This window comes from Microtus ochrogaster, chromosome 2 (genome assembly GCF_000317375.1).
Source record: "Microtus ochrogaster isolate Prairie Vole_2 chromosome 2, MicOch1.0, whole genome shotgun sequence".
Classification (NCBI taxonomy): domain Eukaryota; kingdom Metazoa; phylum Chordata; class Mammalia; order Rodentia; family Cricetidae; genus Microtus; species Microtus ochrogaster.
Window position 1 is genome coordinate 31,539,278 of NC_022010.1, and position 19,604 is coordinate 31,558,881.

Consider the following 19,604-nt stretch of genomic DNA (forward strand, 5'->3'; position numbering starts at 1 on the left):
TTCCGGGCAGAGAATTCAGAAAATTGCTCGTATTCTGTAAGGTTTGAATCCTTACAGTGGGTGCTTTCCTTGATCCGATCCAGGTGATGAAATGGGTTTAAATTAGGCCTATTATCAACATCGCATTCTGCACAGGGTTAGGGAAACCTAGAAGGAGCCCTAAATTTACTCCTTAATAAGCTACCTGCCTCATCTGAGCCCAGGGGCCACCTCTGTTCTGTGTAGTGGCTGTTCAGCTGAGCTACCTGCCACGCCCCTCATGCTCAGATACCGCCACTGCTCAACACTGGGCTTATCCAGGCTGGCCATCACTGGACCCATAGCCTTCCTTTGATCTTGGTTCACTGGGTCTAGCCCTGAGCTTCCTTCCTTATAGTAATTGTCACCTTCTTTCATTAATGACACCCCCGGGCGGGACACTCTCCCAAGATTGAGACAGATTTGAATCTTTGCCCTGTTGGAGTAGGTTGGTTGAGATAGAAGGAAACTACTGGTGCTTGGGTGGATGCCGGTTCATACAGCATAATTTCTGCCCACAACGGTCAAAGTTGTGGCATACTCTACGGATCCATGTGGGTTTTACTGAACATTATCAACTCAATACATTTTATAGCTGTTTTATTGATAGATAACTCCCCCATCATTAAAATTCACTACATAAAATGTATAATTTAGGGGCATATAACGCAGTCAAGAGTCAGGTGTCCAGGGCTACTGGGAAAAAAAATATTCAGTGTGCTCATACCTTTCCCAACTAAAGCCTATTCACGAGCAAGTGCTTCCAATTCCGTGCCCCCAACACCCGCAGCCTCTGATCTTCTTCGATCCCTACAGAGTTTCAATTAATCGCTTGTTAGACAGTACATAGTTAGAACAATCTCCGTGTGACTAAGTCTAAAACAAAACCACCAGCTCAATGACCTTGGCCGGGCAGCTTGTTTTAAGTTGGTTTAGCTCCTTCACAGAATGGACGAGTTGAGGGGTGTGAGAGCAATTTCAAGTTTGTTTAAAAGGCTAGCCAACAAAACCACCCAGCCCCCAGTCCTCTTGCTATGATTTCAATATTCCACCCTAGAGAACCCGTCCCGCGGAGCCACGGCCCTCGCCCTGGAGAAGACGCTTCCTCTCTTGCCTTTCTTTGGAGCTGTCTATTTCTGGGTTGGCAAAGCAGAAGCTCCTGGTGCCCGCAGGAAGCCTCGCCCAGCTTGGGTCCCCACCCTCCAGCGCGCCCCTGGAGAGGACCTGCCCCCGAGGGGCGGAGCCAGCCACCCTCGCAGCCAATGAACCGGCGACTGGGCCGGCGCCGGGGGCGGGGCTGCACTTGACAGTGGCGGTCTCCCGGCAGCCAAGCGGGCTCAGCGGCGGAGCGCGGCGCGGGCAGCGGGGAGGGCGCAATTCGGCGGCCCCGGGTGGAGCAGCTGGCGGCGGCAGTGCGATGCTGCGGGTGTCCCTGGGCTCTGGCATCGCGGCCTCTTCCTAAGGTACCAGCTCTGCTCAACCTCTACCCCCCACATCGCCCCAGGAGACCCGCGCGCCTGGGCAGTGGCTTTGTGGAGCCGGTGGGTGGGGCTGGGCGGGGCCGCACCGTCGGGTCGCTTCCCTCCGGGGAAGAGGTGGGGGAGGAGGGCCGTCTCGCCAGCAGCTGACCGCATCCCCACGCTACGTGCTCTTCCTGCCTGGTTGTGTTTTCAAGGAGGGTTTGTTCCCGGACAAAGTTAGGTACCGAGAGTTTGATGGATTCCTGGTCCCCGATGCCCTAGAGGTACCCGTGGCACACTGCCCTGTGTACCTACACCATGCGCTAAACTGGAGCGCAGCGGTCCTGTGCACTTTCCCACAGGAGCAGACCTGCTTACTTGGAACGTTGCAAAAGGAAATTGCTCTGTGGGACTCTCCCCGGGGAAGGAGGCATTCTGCAGACGCATCTCCAGTTCAACCTAGTGGCTTTTGCTTGTCCACAGTGCCCCAGGATAAACCGGGTTTAACCAGTGGCCTATAAAAATAGTCTTCATCGAGGTCTATGTTTTAAAGGCTTCAAATTTTAAACCCATTTTACTTTCTAACCAAAGATCCCAGAGTCATTGAGCAAAGCCGGCCAGCTACGTGTATTGCGTTTAATATTTTATTGCTCATTGGTTCGTATTGGCTTGCTTTTTAATATTGGGATAGGTGCTGTGAACCACTTCTCAGAGTGAGAAAGGAAAACAAAGAATATAGAATAAGTGTGTCCATTTGAACATAGCCAAAAGTTTTAACTGTCAAAGTAAGATAGCTAGATTAAACATTATTTACAAGGCTTTCTGTAACATAGAATAATTACTGCAGCTAGACTCTACTTAACCCGTGCTGGTTACGAGAGATGAAGAGATGGCTCTGTGGTTAAAGAGCACTGTCTGCTCTTGCAGAGGACCTTGGTTTGATTCCCAGTACCCACATGGCAGCTCACAACCATCTATAACTCCAGTTCTAGGGGATCCCATGCCCCCTTCTTATCTGCAGAAAGTACTGCATGACATGGTATAGGCAAAACATCCGTTCACATCAAATAAACAACTGGACCTTAAAAAAAAAACACTTTAAAAAACCCTGGCTAACCAAGACTTTAGGAAGATGATAAGATGATAAGAAGATAAGTCTATGATAAGATGACTGGGCAACATTAGTAACATTTAGCTACTGCTTGGCCTTGCAGTTAACAGGTTTTAACACATATGTCAAATTCGATCTGATTCCAATACTTTCCTGATCACACATAGATTTTCACGTGTATGCTCTTCTTATCATGACACTTTCATGCTGTAAGACAACTTTACATCTGCTTAGCCGGGGGCATCCTGTTCAGATCCTTATAATTTACCCCTGCATCCCAACACATTCTGTCTTACAAGAGTTCCTTTAAGGAAACTGCCTTAGTCCTGCGCAGCTCTGACTCTGCGCCAGGCATCCCCTAGATGGTGCGTGCTGTTTTCATTATCACTCTAACGGAGCATCCTTACCATTCCTGAGTTGTCCTCCTACATAGCTCAGGCCACCTCTTGAACTCCCTGTGGTCTCCCTGCCTTCTCTCAAGGGGTGAGACTACAGGCATGTGTCACCATATCCCACTGACTTGATTTTATTTTAGATAATTTCTTTAAAAAAATCACATGGCAAGTGAGTGATCCAGGTAAGGTTTGAACCTGGGTCCGTTTGACTCCCTGCCACTGTTCAGTGATGTCTCCCAGTTTTTGAGAGTGAGTTTACTCGTTATAATACAGTAGGGAATTGAAGTGTGTGTCATCTCCTGGCCTGACATGTCAGACGTCTTTATAGACTATTTTCTTCTCCCTGAACGACTGTGTGCCCTGGGTGTGGAAGGGCAACCCCAGGTCTCCCCTGTGCTCTACCCCATAGGTCTGATTTGGGGTGTCCGGATAGGTGAAGCCCTTGCCTTTTGAAGCACCCCTCCCCACTGGCTTGGCTCTGAAGGAGCAATCTCTACTCTCTCTCTGTCATCTGAGGCTATTTCTGTTCAGCACACCTTGTTGATTGGCAGCCGCACATCCCCTGCAGTGTTTACAGTGACTCACGTGTCCTGCTGTCCCACCTGTCAGAGAATTCCTAACAGAGGATGGCCTACTTAAAAGGAAAGATTGCTGTGAACTTGGTGGGGAAAAGAATTTTAATTCAGGGAATCCCTGAACTCCCTATTACTGACCAGAAAGGATAATGTGATGCTTTAGGGAGGGGAAGCAGGCCTCCTCTCCACATTGGGAAATGTCTCATCGATGTTGTGGCCTGTTGTCAACACTGCTGACATATGTCTGCCATGTAGACACCCCTTTACCTGTTGCCTCGGTGACGAATGTGGTGACACACCTATTTCTAATTTGATATTTGTTTTTATACCAAGGCACTTGTCATTTGACTAAACAGCATTAAAACGGAGGTCCCAACTGTGACCCAGTAAGTTTTGAAACTGTGCCCAAAAAAATGAAGTCTGTTATAATTTATAGCCATTATTATGGAATTTATCTTCCTAAGGGTGTGTTTCTGTGTGTGCGTGCGTGTGTGCGTGTTCTTGGTATGGTTCTCAACTCTCTTTAGTTCAGAATGATTTCACAGCACTACGGTGCAAAGGAAACAAATGCATTTTTGAGCTGTGCCCATGCTACCTGGAAACACATCCCTGTTTTTGGACTGCTTTTACCCTAAGTATTTAGAATCTCAGAGTCGGTGTGTATACTTTGAGGTTTCAGATCAAGCCTCCCATGCAATGATTTCACCCCATCCTCTCCAGCAGCGGTAAGGTTTGGGTGTCTAGCACAGCCCCAGCATTCCCCGTCTCCTGCATCTAGACTGGAGCACCAAATACCAGAGAAAGCAGAACGAGCAGTTTGTCCCTTGCCCCAGAGTGAAGATGCGCCAAAAACTTGTTTGGATTGAGAGTCACTAGGCTTCTTTAAATGACTAGTGATCTGTGAAACTATGTAGAATTAGCAACATTTTCCGGTTTCCTTAAAAGTGTCCCGTGCAAAGGTGTCAAGGACTTACAACCGTCCAAAACCAACAGCCTTTCACTCGGTTCCTAAAGCTTCTCAGTAAAAAGCAATCTATCTTGCTTTTTTTTTTTTTAAAGAAAATCATATTTCACCAACTCTAAAGTATCCTCAGCTGGGAGACTGGACATCATTTTTATGCCATCTGAGAAAGCCAAACGCTGGGCAGTTTTATGCGTGCCACTCCTGACACTGTGTGTGTGGACCACAGCACTCACCTGCGGTTCGCAATCTTCTGCCATTGTGTCTTAGTCTGTTTCCCATGGCTGTGATGAGACACTTACTGATAGCACCTTGGGGAGGAAAGGGTTCATCTGGCTTACAGATTATGCTGGTTGGTTTTTGTCAACTGGACACAAGCTTGAGTCGTCTGGAAAGAGGGAATGTCAGTGGGGAACTGCCTCCTTCAGATTGGCCCATGGGTACACCTGTGGGACACTTCCTTGATTAACAGTTGATGTGGGAGGGGCCCAGCTCATTGTCTGTGGTGCCATACCCAGGCAGGTCCTGGGTGGTGTCAGAAAGCAGCCAATAAGCAGCGTTCTTCTCTCTTCTGTGGCTCTCTGCTTATGCGTATGATTTCCCACCTCCAGGTTCTGGCCCTGCACTCCTGACTTCTCTTGATGACGGTCTGGAACCAAACCCTAGTCTCCCCGAGTTGCTTTTGGTCGTGATGTTTATGTCTCAGCAACAGAAACCAAACTAGGACACAGGTTATGGTCCAATATTGGACGAAGCCTAGATGTGAGTCTGGAGGCAGGAATTGAAGCAGAGACTGCCTAAGAATACCGCTTGCTGGCTTGCTGCCTTTGGCTCCTGCTCAACCAGTGTTTCTCACAAAACCCAGTACCACAAGCCCAGGGTTGGTACTTCCCATGGTGGATGGCCTCCTATATCAATTAACAATCAAGAAAATGTCCCCCGCAGACATGCCCACAGGCCGGTCTGATTGAGGCTATTCCTGAAGTGAGGTGAGGTTCCCTCTTCTCTGCTTGGCCAGTGATGGACAGAAGATGTATATGCATGAACCCAGTAACAGACGGTAACAACTTCATCAGCGTCGTTCTTAAGGCTGGTGAAGCATTTATATCTAGCTTTGCAAAGCACGGTGGAAATGCCAATCAAAGAGAAGTCTTTTCTTTAGTGATCTGCTGGTTCTGTCCCGCTGCTCTCTTACCTGCCGTGGTGCATACATGGTTACATCTTGCAGTGTGCCAAGTCATACATAATCTTTGTTTAAAGAACTTAAATGATACATTGCTGCATTAACTTTCCCCGGGAGGGGGGGGAATGCGACCAAATGTCTGCTCACCCCAGATAGGGCACCAGTGACAAACCAAAGAAATGATTCCACCCAAGTAGATCTAGCTTGGGTGCACCAGTGAGTTTAATTGGGGTTACTTGCAAGAGTGGAACCACGTACGGATTCCTACTTCACTGGAGAAGAATACCCACCCACCCCCTCAGAAACTACCTGTTTATACATCCTGGGAGGGTAAATCTCATGCTACCTCATGCATCCCCCACCCTCTACAAGGGAAAGTTTGTGGGCTGGATCTTGTGCCCCCTCTACTGTGAGCAATCACAATTGCTCTCATTTCAAGACAGAGCTACCATGTTATGCCTAGAGGATAGGATCCCGTGGCACATATCCGGGTAACAGTAAAAACAAGATGGACGTGTGTGGCTGAGCTAATGGACATGTGTGTGCTACCGCTGTTGTCAAATTGTCACCTGTGTTACTAGATCATCAGTTATAAAACACACACAGTTTCCATATATGCTTAAACGCGGATAAAACATGGGTGACTTACGTGGACCTGCTTGCTGGACTGTCGGCTCTGGGAAGGCAGAGGCTGTCTGTGTCCTGTGCTGTATGTTTAGTAACCACGTGGAACGGTGATGTACAGTAATCATGTGTAGGATGAGTGAGTGTGAGCCCATCGTGGGAGGCGTGGAAACACATCAAGTTGTCTTCAAATTCTGACATCTGTAAGAACGCCAAACACAGGCCAGCCGCAGTAAGTCCTGCGCTGGATCTACAGAGTCCCTGCTCAAAGTGTTTGGTGGCATTACAAAACAGCTCATGGTAGGTTAAATCTCAGTACTTTTATTATTTTCCATGGAAGGAATTTATGATTTCTATCTGGGCCCTTTTATATGACCTGAACTCACTGCGTATTTGAACTCTATAATAATTTCATGTGTTTTCCTTTGGGCCGCCAACATATTGTGTAATGAGTAGAGAAAGACTGTCCCTTCTCTCCAGTTGGACCACTGAAGCAGGAGTCAGTGCTGTGGCCTTGCCTGGGTGTACCGCCCTGAGAATGTGTGCCCACCTTGAGTTTCAATGCCGGAATGGGCTATAGAGAGAGTTTGGCGTGTTTCAGAGAAAAGGAGGAATGAAAAAAGATAGATAAGGAGGGTAGGAAAGAAAGGGAGGGATAGAAGGAGAGGAAGGAAAGGGAAGGAACGAAGGAAGGAAGGCCAGTCTTGCTGCACAGTGAAGACCTCCATCCGCTGGTGACTCAATCTCCTCACCGCTGCCTGCTTAAGCAGAAAGCACTTCTAGACCAATTGCAGGCAGATGGACAATTATGTCAACAGAGAGTGTGGTGACCATGCCAGCTCAGAAGCAGTCCCAGGGACCTGCACTGAATACACATTGCCCAGAGAACCCCAGTTTACATCTGCCGTAGCTACACCTGCTTCCATCCCAGTAACAGGGGGGCCTGGACACGTAGTTCACTCGTGGGCTTCTTGGATACATCCAGGCTGCCCACTGAGGAGAGAGTAATTGATGTGGGTGGAAGGTCACCGGGGTAGCCCCAGCCACAGGTGGCACAGTTAAACTGTAGTACTGTGAAGATAGACAAGGACTGGATCTTTTATCTAACAGGAAGTCATTTTAATTGAATCTTTTTAGATGTATACCAATAAAACTTAAACAAAATTGTTTTGTTAAGTATTGTTAACATGAACATGAGGCAAAGTAGTGAAAATCACAAAGAAAATTTAAAGCTTGCTTACTGAATATAGAGACTGGAAGGATAGAAAACTAATTCCACAATTCTGGGGCTGTTCTGATCAGCTCAGATCTGTTTTAATCTGGTGCAATAGGAAACATAAAAATGACAGCCATTGAGCAAGATGTCTGTATTACACTCTCTTGGAAGGTTAGCTTGGCACAGCTACCAGGGTTTCCACACACAGAAACACCGGGCCTGGAGGCAGAAGGAGGAAGGGGTAGTGTGGGCAGGAACAGGAGAGGCAGGGTCGGAGGGTGGGAACTGGCTAGTCTGAACCATTTCAGCAGGCAGTCTGGAGAACAATTGGCCCTGGTGCTTCAGTACCTGGCCCTGGGGTTACAGTGGCCCTCAGTCTGGGTGCTACTGAAGGAGATGGGGTGGGTTCTGCTTCGTTATCCAGGCCTTGAGAGATCAGAATATCAGGACACAGAAACTAAAACTCACAGTTAACATATGGGGGTTTTATTTTAATGGTTAGCTAATCAGTTAGTCCCATAGATTCATAAAATGTTCTATAAAAGAAAACAGCAGAAACACCTACCTTGGGGTCTGATGGATGTACTCATTCAGTAAACATTAATTATATCCGAGTCATCCTGCCAGATGGTCCAGCCAGGCTACTCTTGGTCCTTAATGGCGATGGTAGTCGGGTATACAGTGTTTATCCTGAGAAAGCGAGAGAGTGTGTACTGTATGATAAAGATCCGCGTGGGTAAACCATCAGAAGGAAAAGGAGGCATGACACATAAGTCTGTTAGACGCTAACAGGCCATGACCTCACAGCTGTCATGGTTGCCGATACAAGACCTGTGGAAGATCGAGACACTCAAAACTCCAGTGTGGGGATATTTGCAGTTAATTGGTTCTCAGGGGCAGAGAATCCTTTTTCTCTGCAGTTGTGGTCACTGGGCAGGTTGTCTGTGTTCTAGTGGATGACCCCACCCCTGTGCACAGGCAAGTTTCTTAAGTATTTTGTACTTGCAATCTCTTGTCAGCCAAGGAACTTTTACTTGACCCTAGGTATGTAGGTGTCCTCGTTACTCTTCTACCGCTGTGAAAAAAAACACTGTGACCAAGGCAACTCTTACAAAAGAATGCATTTAATTAGGGTCTTGCTTATGGTTTTAGTGGTTTAGTCCATTATCATCGTGGGAGGAAACACGGTAGCAGGCATGGCACTGGACCTGAGAGCTACAGCCTGATAGAGAGAAGGAGAGAGAGAGGGAGAGAGAGAGAGAGAGAGAGAGAGAGAGAGAGAGAGAAAGAGAGAGAGACTGGACTTAGCAGGACTTTTGAAACCCTCAAAGCCTGCCCCTAGTAACACACTTCCTCCAACAAGGCCACACTTAAGCAAGGCCACACCTCCTAATCCTTCTAATCCTTTGAAATAGGGCACTCCTGGGTGACTAAGCATTCAAACACAGGAGCCTAGTGGGGCCATTCTCATTCAGACCACCCAGTAGGTATGTTAAATAGGTACAAAAATGAAGCACTCACTAACAGTAGATAAATTTATTTTAAACAATTCTTTGATGCACACCTAACTTTATTATTTATTAAAGGTGACAGCAAATTTGCATACTAATGAGGTGGATCTGCTTGTTTGTTTTGACATAAAGGATTAAATTGTGACTAAATAGTAGGTACTACGGGGCATCGCCCGCAGCCTCAGTGTTTTCCAGAGTCGGTAGATATTTTGACTGATCATCAATACTGACAATACGGCTCCTCATAAAGACATAGTATAAGATGTAGAAGTGTGTTAGGACCGTTTCAGAAATGGTTGGAAGTTCTGCTTTAATCTTAGGCTGAAATTCCTTAATGATTTCCTTTTTGTTGTTGTTGATGTTTTGTTTTTGTATGAAGCTCAAGCCAGCAACACGAGCAGCAACTTTTAAAACCTGTCTTTCTAAGAAAGTAGTCCAGAGACACTCTAATGGGATAGCTGCAAGGGGAGTGATGGTAGGGAGGTAGTGAAAAGTCTTTGTTTTCCATAATGAAGCCATTTTATTTCTATAGAAACAAAAGGCTTTGCATGCTCAGTAGGAACACCACAATTGACAATGTGCTGCGGTCTCGAATGGGAGCGGAGATGTTTCAGGCTTTGTCCCTTGACTGGCGGTGATGGCTTGCGCCACACGGAGCATGTTGTATGTTCACGACCAACATCACAATGAAGGCGCATGATATAAGGCAGGCAAATGCTGGCAGGAACACCTCAGGCTTGTACCGGTTTGCTTTTGGATTCACTTTTGCTTGCTGTGTGTTCAGAAGCCTTTTTACTGCGGCTTACTTTTCTGTGACTCACAGTTTAAGTAACTGGGCTCTGAGCAGTGATGCTGCTACTGTTATTTATTATTAGTGTTTGCACCATACTGGGTACGGTAAATCTCTAGATGTGTGTACGACAAAATGCATGTAAGTCTATGCAAGTCTTCACCATCGTATCTTGAGACTTAACCATCCATGAATGTTGGAATCCCTGAAGACCCAGTTCCCCTTGGATACGGAGGGTAAGATGTTGGGTGTCTGGGGAATAAAGGGTCTGTTGCTCAAGAAGATCTGAATTAGCTGCCCCCTGTGCCCAGTATGAGAGGGAATCAATGTCTGTGGAAGGCTGTGTGGTTGGCGTTGCCCCAAGGCTTTGCTTTTCCTGTTTAGATTGTTTAATTCCTCTGTGTGATACAGTCAGTTACAGATAGGGAACCAAAGAACAAACAGGTCAGGTCTTTTCCCAAAGTCACCCTGACAGCCAATGAGGAAGTTGGAATATCCTAAGAGCTGTCATTTCAGCACTAGGCGGTACTGCACATGGGTGCAAGGGCGTAGGGGCTCAGGGGCTCAGGGGCACGGGGCATCCTTGTCTATTGTGTGGGTTATTGGTTTCTTCCTGGCAGGTTGGCTGTACATCTGTACAGTCATTTGCATCAGGTATCCAATGCACGGGTGCTTCCCCTGCTACTGCTGACTTGGGAATCACTCTTGTGACGGCCTAGTGAATGCTGGAGACGTTTTCTCTCTCCGATCCAGCCCAGCCACGTCCATGGTCAAGGCAAGCCTCCTGTCGCCTTTCACCATGGTACACATACACCACGCCCTTGCCTGCCTCTTCAAGTCCAACTTAGAATGCTTTTCCCCAGAAACCCATCTCTTCTCACATGAGTGTGGGAGGCAGAAGGAAAACGAGGCGTTTTAAATGAAGGGGAGCAGAACGCTCTCTATTCCCTGCAGGAGGCTGCGCCCACTCAATGCAGCAATAGAATTAAATTCCCCCGAAAGTAGAACAAGAGGAACGCTTCCATTCAAGATGCATGTGTCAAGACTAGGAGCTGTCATCTTTATTTGCCAGCCTTTGAATTCTAGATTTGTTTTTTTCTTCTTCTGTAGCAAGAAGACCATCTGCAGCTTCCAGCATCTATGAAATCAATAACTAAACAGTGTATTTAATAACAGAGTCCACAGCCCCAAGTATCCAGCAGATCTTAAACATTCTTGCAAATATACTTGAGCCAGTGAAGTCTGTGCCCTCCTAACCTTTCCTTAAAGAAACCTTGAGGTACTTGGGAATTTTGAGAAATCAGTTTTCACATTACTCTTTAATTCTCAGAAGTCCTCAATTGACTTCTAATCAGTACAACTTGGATTTTTTAAAAAATGAAATTTAATGCATTTTTGCAGGTTTATATGTGTGTGTGTGTACGTGTATATTTGTGTTCATGAATGTATGGGTTATGGCTGTGTGTGTGTGTGTGTATGTGTGTGTGCGCACTCACAAGTGTATATAGAGTGTATGGAGTCAGGATCACTCCTCAGTTGCTCTCTCTCTTATTTATTCATTGAGACAGGACCTTACAGTTGAGCCCAGAGCTTGCTGATATGGTTAACGTAGCTTCTCAGCTTGCCCTAGGATCTCAGCTCTGCGCTCTGAGGGCTAGAACTACAGGCTAGCCACCATACCCACCCAGTTCTAACACGGGCTCAAGGATCCAAACTCTGGGCTTTGTTTTTGCCTAGCAAATGCTTTTTATACACAGGGCAGTCTCTTCAGCTTTTAGTGCTAAAATGTTTCTAGAATGTTCTCTTCTGTAAGGAATGTACATTCAATAAAGAAACATCTGAAAATTCAGGTAACGGAATAGGAGAAAGTAGAAACCATCTACCAACCTACCTTCTACACATTAGTTGATATTTGAATTTTATTTCTTCCTAGACTATTTTCCAAATTTTGATGTAATATTTACAAGAACAGATCCATTCAATATGTTATTTTACAAGCTGCCTTTTCCCCCAGCAAAATGTATATCAGATCCCTTATCCATGATAGCAAGTTATTACATAGATTATTTTCAGCAGATTGTCACCAGGCTGCCATTCCTGTGTTTGAGATGCTATAAAGGTCATTTCTTGGGACTGCCGAGTTGGCTCACTGGTTAAACATGCTTACTGATCTTCCAGACTACCTGGGTTCATTTCCCAGCACCCACATGGTGATTCATAATCCTTTGTTCCTCCAGTTCCAGGCAATGTTACTTCTTCTGAGCTCTCTGGGCTCCCGTACATGGGGTACACATACGTACACTCAGGCACACCCTTGCATGTACACATAAACTAAAATAATAATGAAAAGTATAAAAATAAGTAAATATAAAATTAGTCACTTCTCAGTAACAAGGCATAGGCCTATATCCGTCTTAACACCAAAAGTTCCATGTACCTCATGAGTTTTCTGGTAGCCCAAGCTTAGCTTCTGCCTGAGTGAGACCGCTGCACTGAGGTCTTCCCTCTGCCCAGATTTTAAGTCTCCCAATGTTTGTTTGAACTGCACGGGGTTCCAGAGTTCCTGGTGGCGCTGACAGGAAAGTACAAATGGGCTTTTCCTGCTTAGCATCCAGTGATGGATGAATGTCATGAGACACACAGCCCCATCCACTGCCTCTTAAAACCAAGCCCATCTGCCATGTGCCCCAAAGAAAGCCAGCCAGCGTCCCCACCCCCCTCTTATAATGAACACTTCTACAGCTGGCTCTTGAAGAGTGCTTCTCCTGGGAGCAAAGCTGACGAGGGACATTGAAATCCATGGATGATACCCAAACTGCATGGCCATTTAAATCCCCCATCCGTCTTGGGAGCTGCTCAGAAACGGACTAGATCCAGCTTCTCCTCTATGGACTTTCCCTGAATTCAAAGTCTAATAAGCCACTAGGTAGCCAAACTTTGGTTGCCAAGGAGACATTCAGAGGCAGCCTGCCCTCACTGCCGCCCCTTGGAGCTGGCTCAGTGCCTTCCTAGTGAGACTTATTCCGGCTTGGTTCTTCTAGCTGGATATTGTGCCCATGAACAACTAAATACAAATATCCCCGTTGGGACTCAGTTTCTCCAAAAGCAGATCATAGCTCTTCAACTGTATTTTCACTAATTGGTATTCTCTTGTTTTCAGGGGGGCATGACTTTGTTGGTGGTGGTTTGGGTTTTGGTTTTGTTCATTTGTTATTCAAGACAGGATTTCTTGGTGCTAACAGCCCTGACTATCCTAGAATTTGCTTTGTGGACCAGGCCTGCCTCGAACTCACAGAGATCTAACCACCCTCTGCCTCCCGAGTGCTGGGATTAAAGGCGTGCGCCACCACATCCTACTTGACTTTCTTTTATCTGAATCTGTCTCCACCCTGCCCCAAACTCCTGCCAAAACCACAAATGAATCAAAACAAAGGATACAAATGTATGATATGTGTCTGTGCACATCAATATAATACATAACCGGACACATTTTCAAATGAAAGAGAGTCATCCTTCTCCAGTCACAAATAGCTTTACTCTTTCAGTTACCCCATGGCTGAACACTTTGAACTCACCAGCCACCGAATTCCCTCGCTTTCCGACATCCCTTTCTCCTGGCCAGCATGAACACTCTTCCCCCCCCTCCCCCAAAGTGAAGCCAAGGCCACCAGTTCTACTCTGCCAGCCTTTTGGCTCTGAAACTTTTATTTATTCTGCATTTTTTCCCTCTCAGCAAAGGCATGGCTGCATCTGAAAGAACAAAGTTTACCGTATTTCCTGTGGCTGTTACAACGGTTAAGTTTCCCCGTGGCTGCATAACTAATATAAAAGATCATTCCTCTTCCAGGATGGCGTTAGCAGTTCACACGACAAGATACTTGGTGGCTGATTGGGTGGAAGCCATCAGGAAGGGTCACTGCCCTCTTACATCATGGATGCTGATCAAGGCCATTATGGTTTAAGTACCACAAAGCACTTATCTCCTGACGTGACTTCCCCATCTTGGCTTTATAAGTGCCTGGTTCCTCTGCAGAAGTGGTGATGGGCCCAGGAGACTGCAGCAGCCTATTTAAATAAGCCATCAATAACCATAAAAGCTTCTAATGCTGATGCTCATCACCACTTAGCGGCTAGTGCAGACTGGATGAGCACCTGCCTTGTGTTTTAGTTCATTTAGAGTGTTTGTTAAACAGTCGGGTATTTGTCAGAAATGCCAGTGACACACATGCATGCTATACTATGTGCTTTTCCTTGGACTTTCTAACTGAAATGAAAACCTCATTCTTTGTTGTATTATGTCCTTCAGTCCACAAAGTGAAACTAGTTATGTTGACGAAAATGTATATATATGTTTCATCCCTAGTTAGCAGAAGACAGTCCGGGCTGGTACAGCCTTCTGAACTCCCAACTGGGTCTGTGCAATGAAATCTGTAGATCAGGAGCCAGCTGGAACAGAAGCCCTACCTGTAGCCCACACCCGTCTCACGCACACACAGAGCCTCAGCCCTACTGTCTAGACTGATGGCCACTATCACCTGGACACCCTCCCTGACCAGCATCTTGATCAATATCTCTAATGACTCCAAGACAGAAGAAGCGTGACCCTAGCTCTTTTTCCTCTTCTTCGGCCTCTTTTTTTGACTCTGATCAAATTTTACTCAATTTTAAGAGAGATGTTTGCATGGTCTCTTATGCCCCTCAGCCCCACAATGGGGAAGGGACAGTTGGAAGGCATCTAAACCCAAATCCTCTATCTTCCCAGCATACAGTGAATCCAAGGTATCATGGATTTGAGGAAGGCTTAGGCTGTCCACGCCCAGCATGGGTTTAAGGTTTGGGCAGTGTAGGAGGTTTTTCTTTCTATGTGTTGCTTTCTTTGGTTGAATAAAGAAAACTGCCTTGGCCTTTTGATAGGGCAGCCCTTAGGTGGGCAGAGTAGACAGAACAGAATGCTGGGAAGAAGGGAAGTGTGGCAGATGCTATGATTCTCCTGCCCAAGACGGACACTGGTTAGATTCATGCCGGTAAGCCACAGTCAAGTGGCGATACACATTAATAGAAATGGGTTAATTAAGATGTGAGAGTTAGCCAGTAAGAGGCTAGAGCTAATGGGCCAGGCAGTGTTTTAATTAATACAATTTCGGTGTGGTTATTTCAGGGGGTTAAGCTAGCCGGCCAGTGGAACACAGCCCGCTCCCCCTCCTACTACATTGGGGGAAGACACTAAGTTGCTTATGAGTGACCACACCCACCTTTGTGAAGCTCCTCATTGCTGTGGCTCAAGAGGATACACATTCCCACATCAACTATAACTACGGAGAGTTAGTTCAGGTACACCTCAGAGTTCTAAGATTCTAAGTACACCTTACAGGTGCAAAAATTTAAACTCGTGTTCTTCTGGATCCTGGGTGAGAATTTGTTTCATTTTTATTGAGGCTGTGAGTTCCTTATGAATATTAACTTTGGGTGGGTTGAATGATATTTATAAATATGACAACCCTCCATTTAAAAAAAAAAGATGAGTCTAGGAACTGGAGAGATGGCTCAGAGGTCAAGAGAGCGTCCTGCTCTTATGTAGGATAGGACTTGGGTTCCCAGCACCCACATCAGGAGGCTCACAACCATCTGTACCTCTAGCTCCAGGGGGATCTGATGCCCTCTTCTGACCTCCAGGGCCATCTGCACACACACATAATGCTCACTGACACAGATATAAATACACATACATCTATATAAAAACAAAATAATAGGTATATATATATTTTTTTCAGGACAGGGTTTCTCTGTAGCTTTGGAGCCTGTTCTGGAGTGCACTCTATAGACCATGCTGACCTCGAACTCACAGAGAAATAATGGATCTTTTTAATGGACTTGTCTGAAATAGTATATATCAAAATCAAATAGAGACATGAGCAAGCCCATTTCCCATCCAATTAGATCTTTATTGGACCACACACCGTCTGTGAAGAAATGAGCCAATATCGTGTTCCAGGAAAGGGGAATAAAAGCAACCAGTATTAAGGCTGGAGATTATTTTATTCATTTTAATGTCAGTGCTGTAGAGAGAGGACTCTGTCTTAAGAGGAGGTCCTTGGTGACTTAGTTTCCCTTTGGTGTTCATTGACTAAATTCTGCTGAGCTTTTGGATTCTTGGATCTCCTCATGAGTCTTATATGTGAACTTGAGTGACATTTCTGGACTTTTGCAAATGCATTTGCTTGTTTGAGGCTCTGTACAAAGGGAGCTCTATTTTACTTGAATGCACATTGCCCTGATTTGATTCTGTTGCTGTGAGAAGATGCTGACCAAAAGAAAATGGGGTGGGGGTGGGGGATGGAGGTAGTGTCTTATTTAGGGTTTCTATTGCTGTGAAGATGCCATGACCACAGCAACTCTTATAGAGAAAAGCATTTAACTGGGGCTGGCTTACAGTTTCAGAAGTTTAGTCCATTATCATCATGCAGGACATGGTGGTGTGCAGGCAGACATGGTGCTGGAGAAGGAGCTGAGAGTTCTGTATTTTGGTTTACAAGCAGCTGGGAGAGACTGTGTGTCACACTGGGTGTAGCTTGAGCATATAAGACCTCAAAGCCTGCCTCCACAGTGACACACTTCCTCCAACAAGGCCACACCTATTCCAACAAGGCCACACCTCCTAATAATGCCACTTCCTATGGTCCACACATTCACACATAGAAGTCTATGGGAGTCATTCCTATTCTAACTGCCACAGGTGGGGGAGGTTTATTTTTCCAGGTTATAGTCCACCACCCAGGAAACCAAGGCCTTGGAGCAGGCAATCAAGAGTGTCGAAGCACTCACATCACTACTCAGATAGTTATGCAGTTCTCATGCACACAGAGAGAGTTTGAACATATGTAGAGTCATGTGTGTGTGTCAGCTGGAAAGTGCTGGCCACGAATTAAGCCACCTGAGGTTTGGCGTGCGTATAAACCCCTGAGGAAGTCATCTTTCCTCATACACTAACAGCTTTACGGGTCATTTTTATCTCTTTTCATTTGATTCGTTCTTTGATGGAACAGGAACAGTCTGTCCATGTTTTATGACACCTCCTATAGTGTTTAGCCCATCTCTTGCTTTCTCAGTGTGACAAGCAGACACACTTTAGCACGTGAGAATTTCAACATCTGTGGCTTGCTCAGTTGAAATTTTAGCACGACGGTGCAGCATTGACTTGGGCAGCATGACGGCATGCTGTTTCACTCAAGCATTTCAACTGCATGAGCTGTGCCTGCCATGGCAGCTTCCACGTTAGTCCTTGTGTGGCACTAAATTTGTGCCCCATTTGCCAGCGCTGGACTAGAGGTGCTCAGGCTTCACTTGTCTTTTTTCCACCTTGCGTGTCACCTGGAGACAGGGCAGCTGGGTAAAACTGATTGCTCATTGGATTTAAACCGGGTCATTTAGGTCCCTGAACTGGACTGGGGAGATGCAGTTGCCTTCCTTTAAGGCTCAGAAATGCTCTCGGGGTAATTAGAAGCCACTCCTTCCCATTTTAGATCTGTTTACTGTAATGTGAGGGCCTGCTCAGATCCCACAGTTATTAAGTCCCAAAGAAATCACATAGAGGTCTACATTAACTATAAACGGATTGGCCCATTAGCTCAGGCTTCTTATTAACTCTTATAACTTATATTAGCCCATTATTCTTGTCTATGCTAGCCACATGGCTGGGTACCTTTTTCAGTGAGGCAGTCACATCTTGCTTCTTCTGTGGCTGGTTCACAACTGCAGAGGAATGGGCTTCCTCCTTCCCAGAATCTCCTGTTCTCATTGACCCACCTCTACTTCCTGTCTGGTTGTCCCGCCTATACTTCCTGCCTGGCTACTGGCCAATCAGCATTTATTTAAAATATAGTTGACAGAATACAGACAATTCTCCCACACCAGTTTACAGTTCAGCGTTCCTATTAAGCTCAATCTATTTTATCCCTTCAGGAGCGTATGTGATCATCATGCCAGGCATCTTCTCCACATCCCCTACCACTCAGTGAAGCTGCCCTGGGATTTACAGTGTAAAATCCCTTCCCAGGCTGGCAGCACTCAGGAGGCAAAGGCAGGCAGATCTCTGTGAGTTCGAGGCCAGCCCAGGACAACCAGGGCTATTACACAGAGAGAGACCATGTCTTGGGGGGGTTGGGAATCTTCCCAACTTTGAGAGTGGTAAAGTGAGGGAGTCCCTCTGTGTCATGGTCACCAGAACAAGTGTTGGTTTGGAGGCAGATTTCATTGCAGCAAATTAGTCAGTGCGTGGTATTGCAGACAAATTGAGATTAGTTCCTGGGCACCCATTCTTCTCCAGACTTCTGTGTCAGTTCAGTTCCTGCTACTATGGGGAAACACCATGGCCAAAAGCAACATCCCAGGCCCCCTTGGTTAGGAGTGGCACCACTTACAGTGAGCTGGGTCATCCCACATCAATCATTATTCAAGAAAATGCCCCCCAGACTTGCCCGCAAGCTTATCTGATGAAGGCATGTTTTAACCCAGATGACTGACTCCAGCTTGTGTCAAAGTGACCAAAAGAAAAAAAAAACCTAAGCAGGACAAGTGTGGGGTAAGAGGGCAGCAATGGGGACAGCGGAATTGCATTGCCAATAGTAGAACCTGAAGAGACAGTTCCTATGCTCGGTTACCAACCTCACCCCCAGCATCAGGTTTTAAACCTGGCACATGTTGGTGCCTTTGTTTGGTCATTGACAAAACAGAAATGACTATGCCTGCTTCGCAGGGTTTTTGTAAAGGGCAAATGAGAGGGTGTGACTGGTGCCCTGCGCAGGTGAGCCATTTAGGGGCAGTCGAGGCCAGAGTGAGAGTTGTGTGCATCCCTGGGTACCACTCTTGACAGTCAAGAAAATGTATCTACTTAGACGATCCACTGTGTCTGCTGTCTGCATCCCGTATCATCACAAATGAGTTAGCGATGATGTCTTAATGAGGTCTGCACGGAGAAGCACGTCAGAGAATGATGTCCAGGGTGCTCATGTGTGTAAGTGGCATCTTAATGACTCTGGCAGTTAACCCAGGAAGACTCTCTAATCAGCGAGGCTGTGCTATGCTGACTTATGGGCACCAGGCCACGTATTGTGTTTCTGCATCTCTAATGTGACTACCTGGAAACCCAAATCATTAAGGCTAAAGGTATCATGTTTTGTATCTTGATAGGAAACAAAAGACCAATGATATTTCCCTTCAGGAGGTGATCCAACACGACTTCATGCAGGAAGCAATTTCTTCTCACTCATTTTACATTTCAACCTCAGACAGCCCCACTGTGGCTCTATAATTAGAAATAGAATATTTGAATCCAGAAGCTCGGGAAAATGTCAGGCTCATCCTCTCCCCCCACCCCCCAACACATGCACTATATTTATTTGGTTTGTTATCTTCTTGATCAATGAAGAAAATGTATTAAGTATGCATGTTAGGGGGAAAAAAACCCTGACTGATCCTGAGAATTTATCATTTGGGGATATATTAGACTTTTAGCCTATTTAATCATGTTTGGGGAAAGAAGACACAGACTTTTCCCGTGGTATTTCCATAATGGTGTTTCAGCCCACAGCAATGAGTGGGGGTCGAGCCCACGGGGCCAGCAAATGTTTCTCCTGCAAGTGGCTCTAGGGTTGACAGTGGATTTGCTGTGTGCAGCGCGTGCTCCAGGACACTGTGCGGTGCTGTTAGCTCCGTTCCGGTGTGGCCAGCTTGTGTCCAAAGGGACTCAAATCTGACTGCTGAC

At 46.2% G+C, this 19,604-nt stretch overlaps 1 protein-coding gene across 1 annotated transcript in view; it reads left to right on the forward strand.

The window, feature by feature from the left end:
• The first annotated feature begins 1,369 nt into the window (after window positions 1-1,369).
• Fry (FRY microtubule binding protein) overlaps window positions 1,370-19,604 on the forward strand; it is a 382,290-nt gene continuing 364,055 nt past the window's right edge. Inside the window, exon 1 of the mRNA XM_026785214.1 lies at window positions 1,370-1,481. The gene's annotated coding sequence lies outside the window, so the exon portion shown is untranslated. The remainder of the gene's footprint in view (window positions 1,482-19,604) is intronic.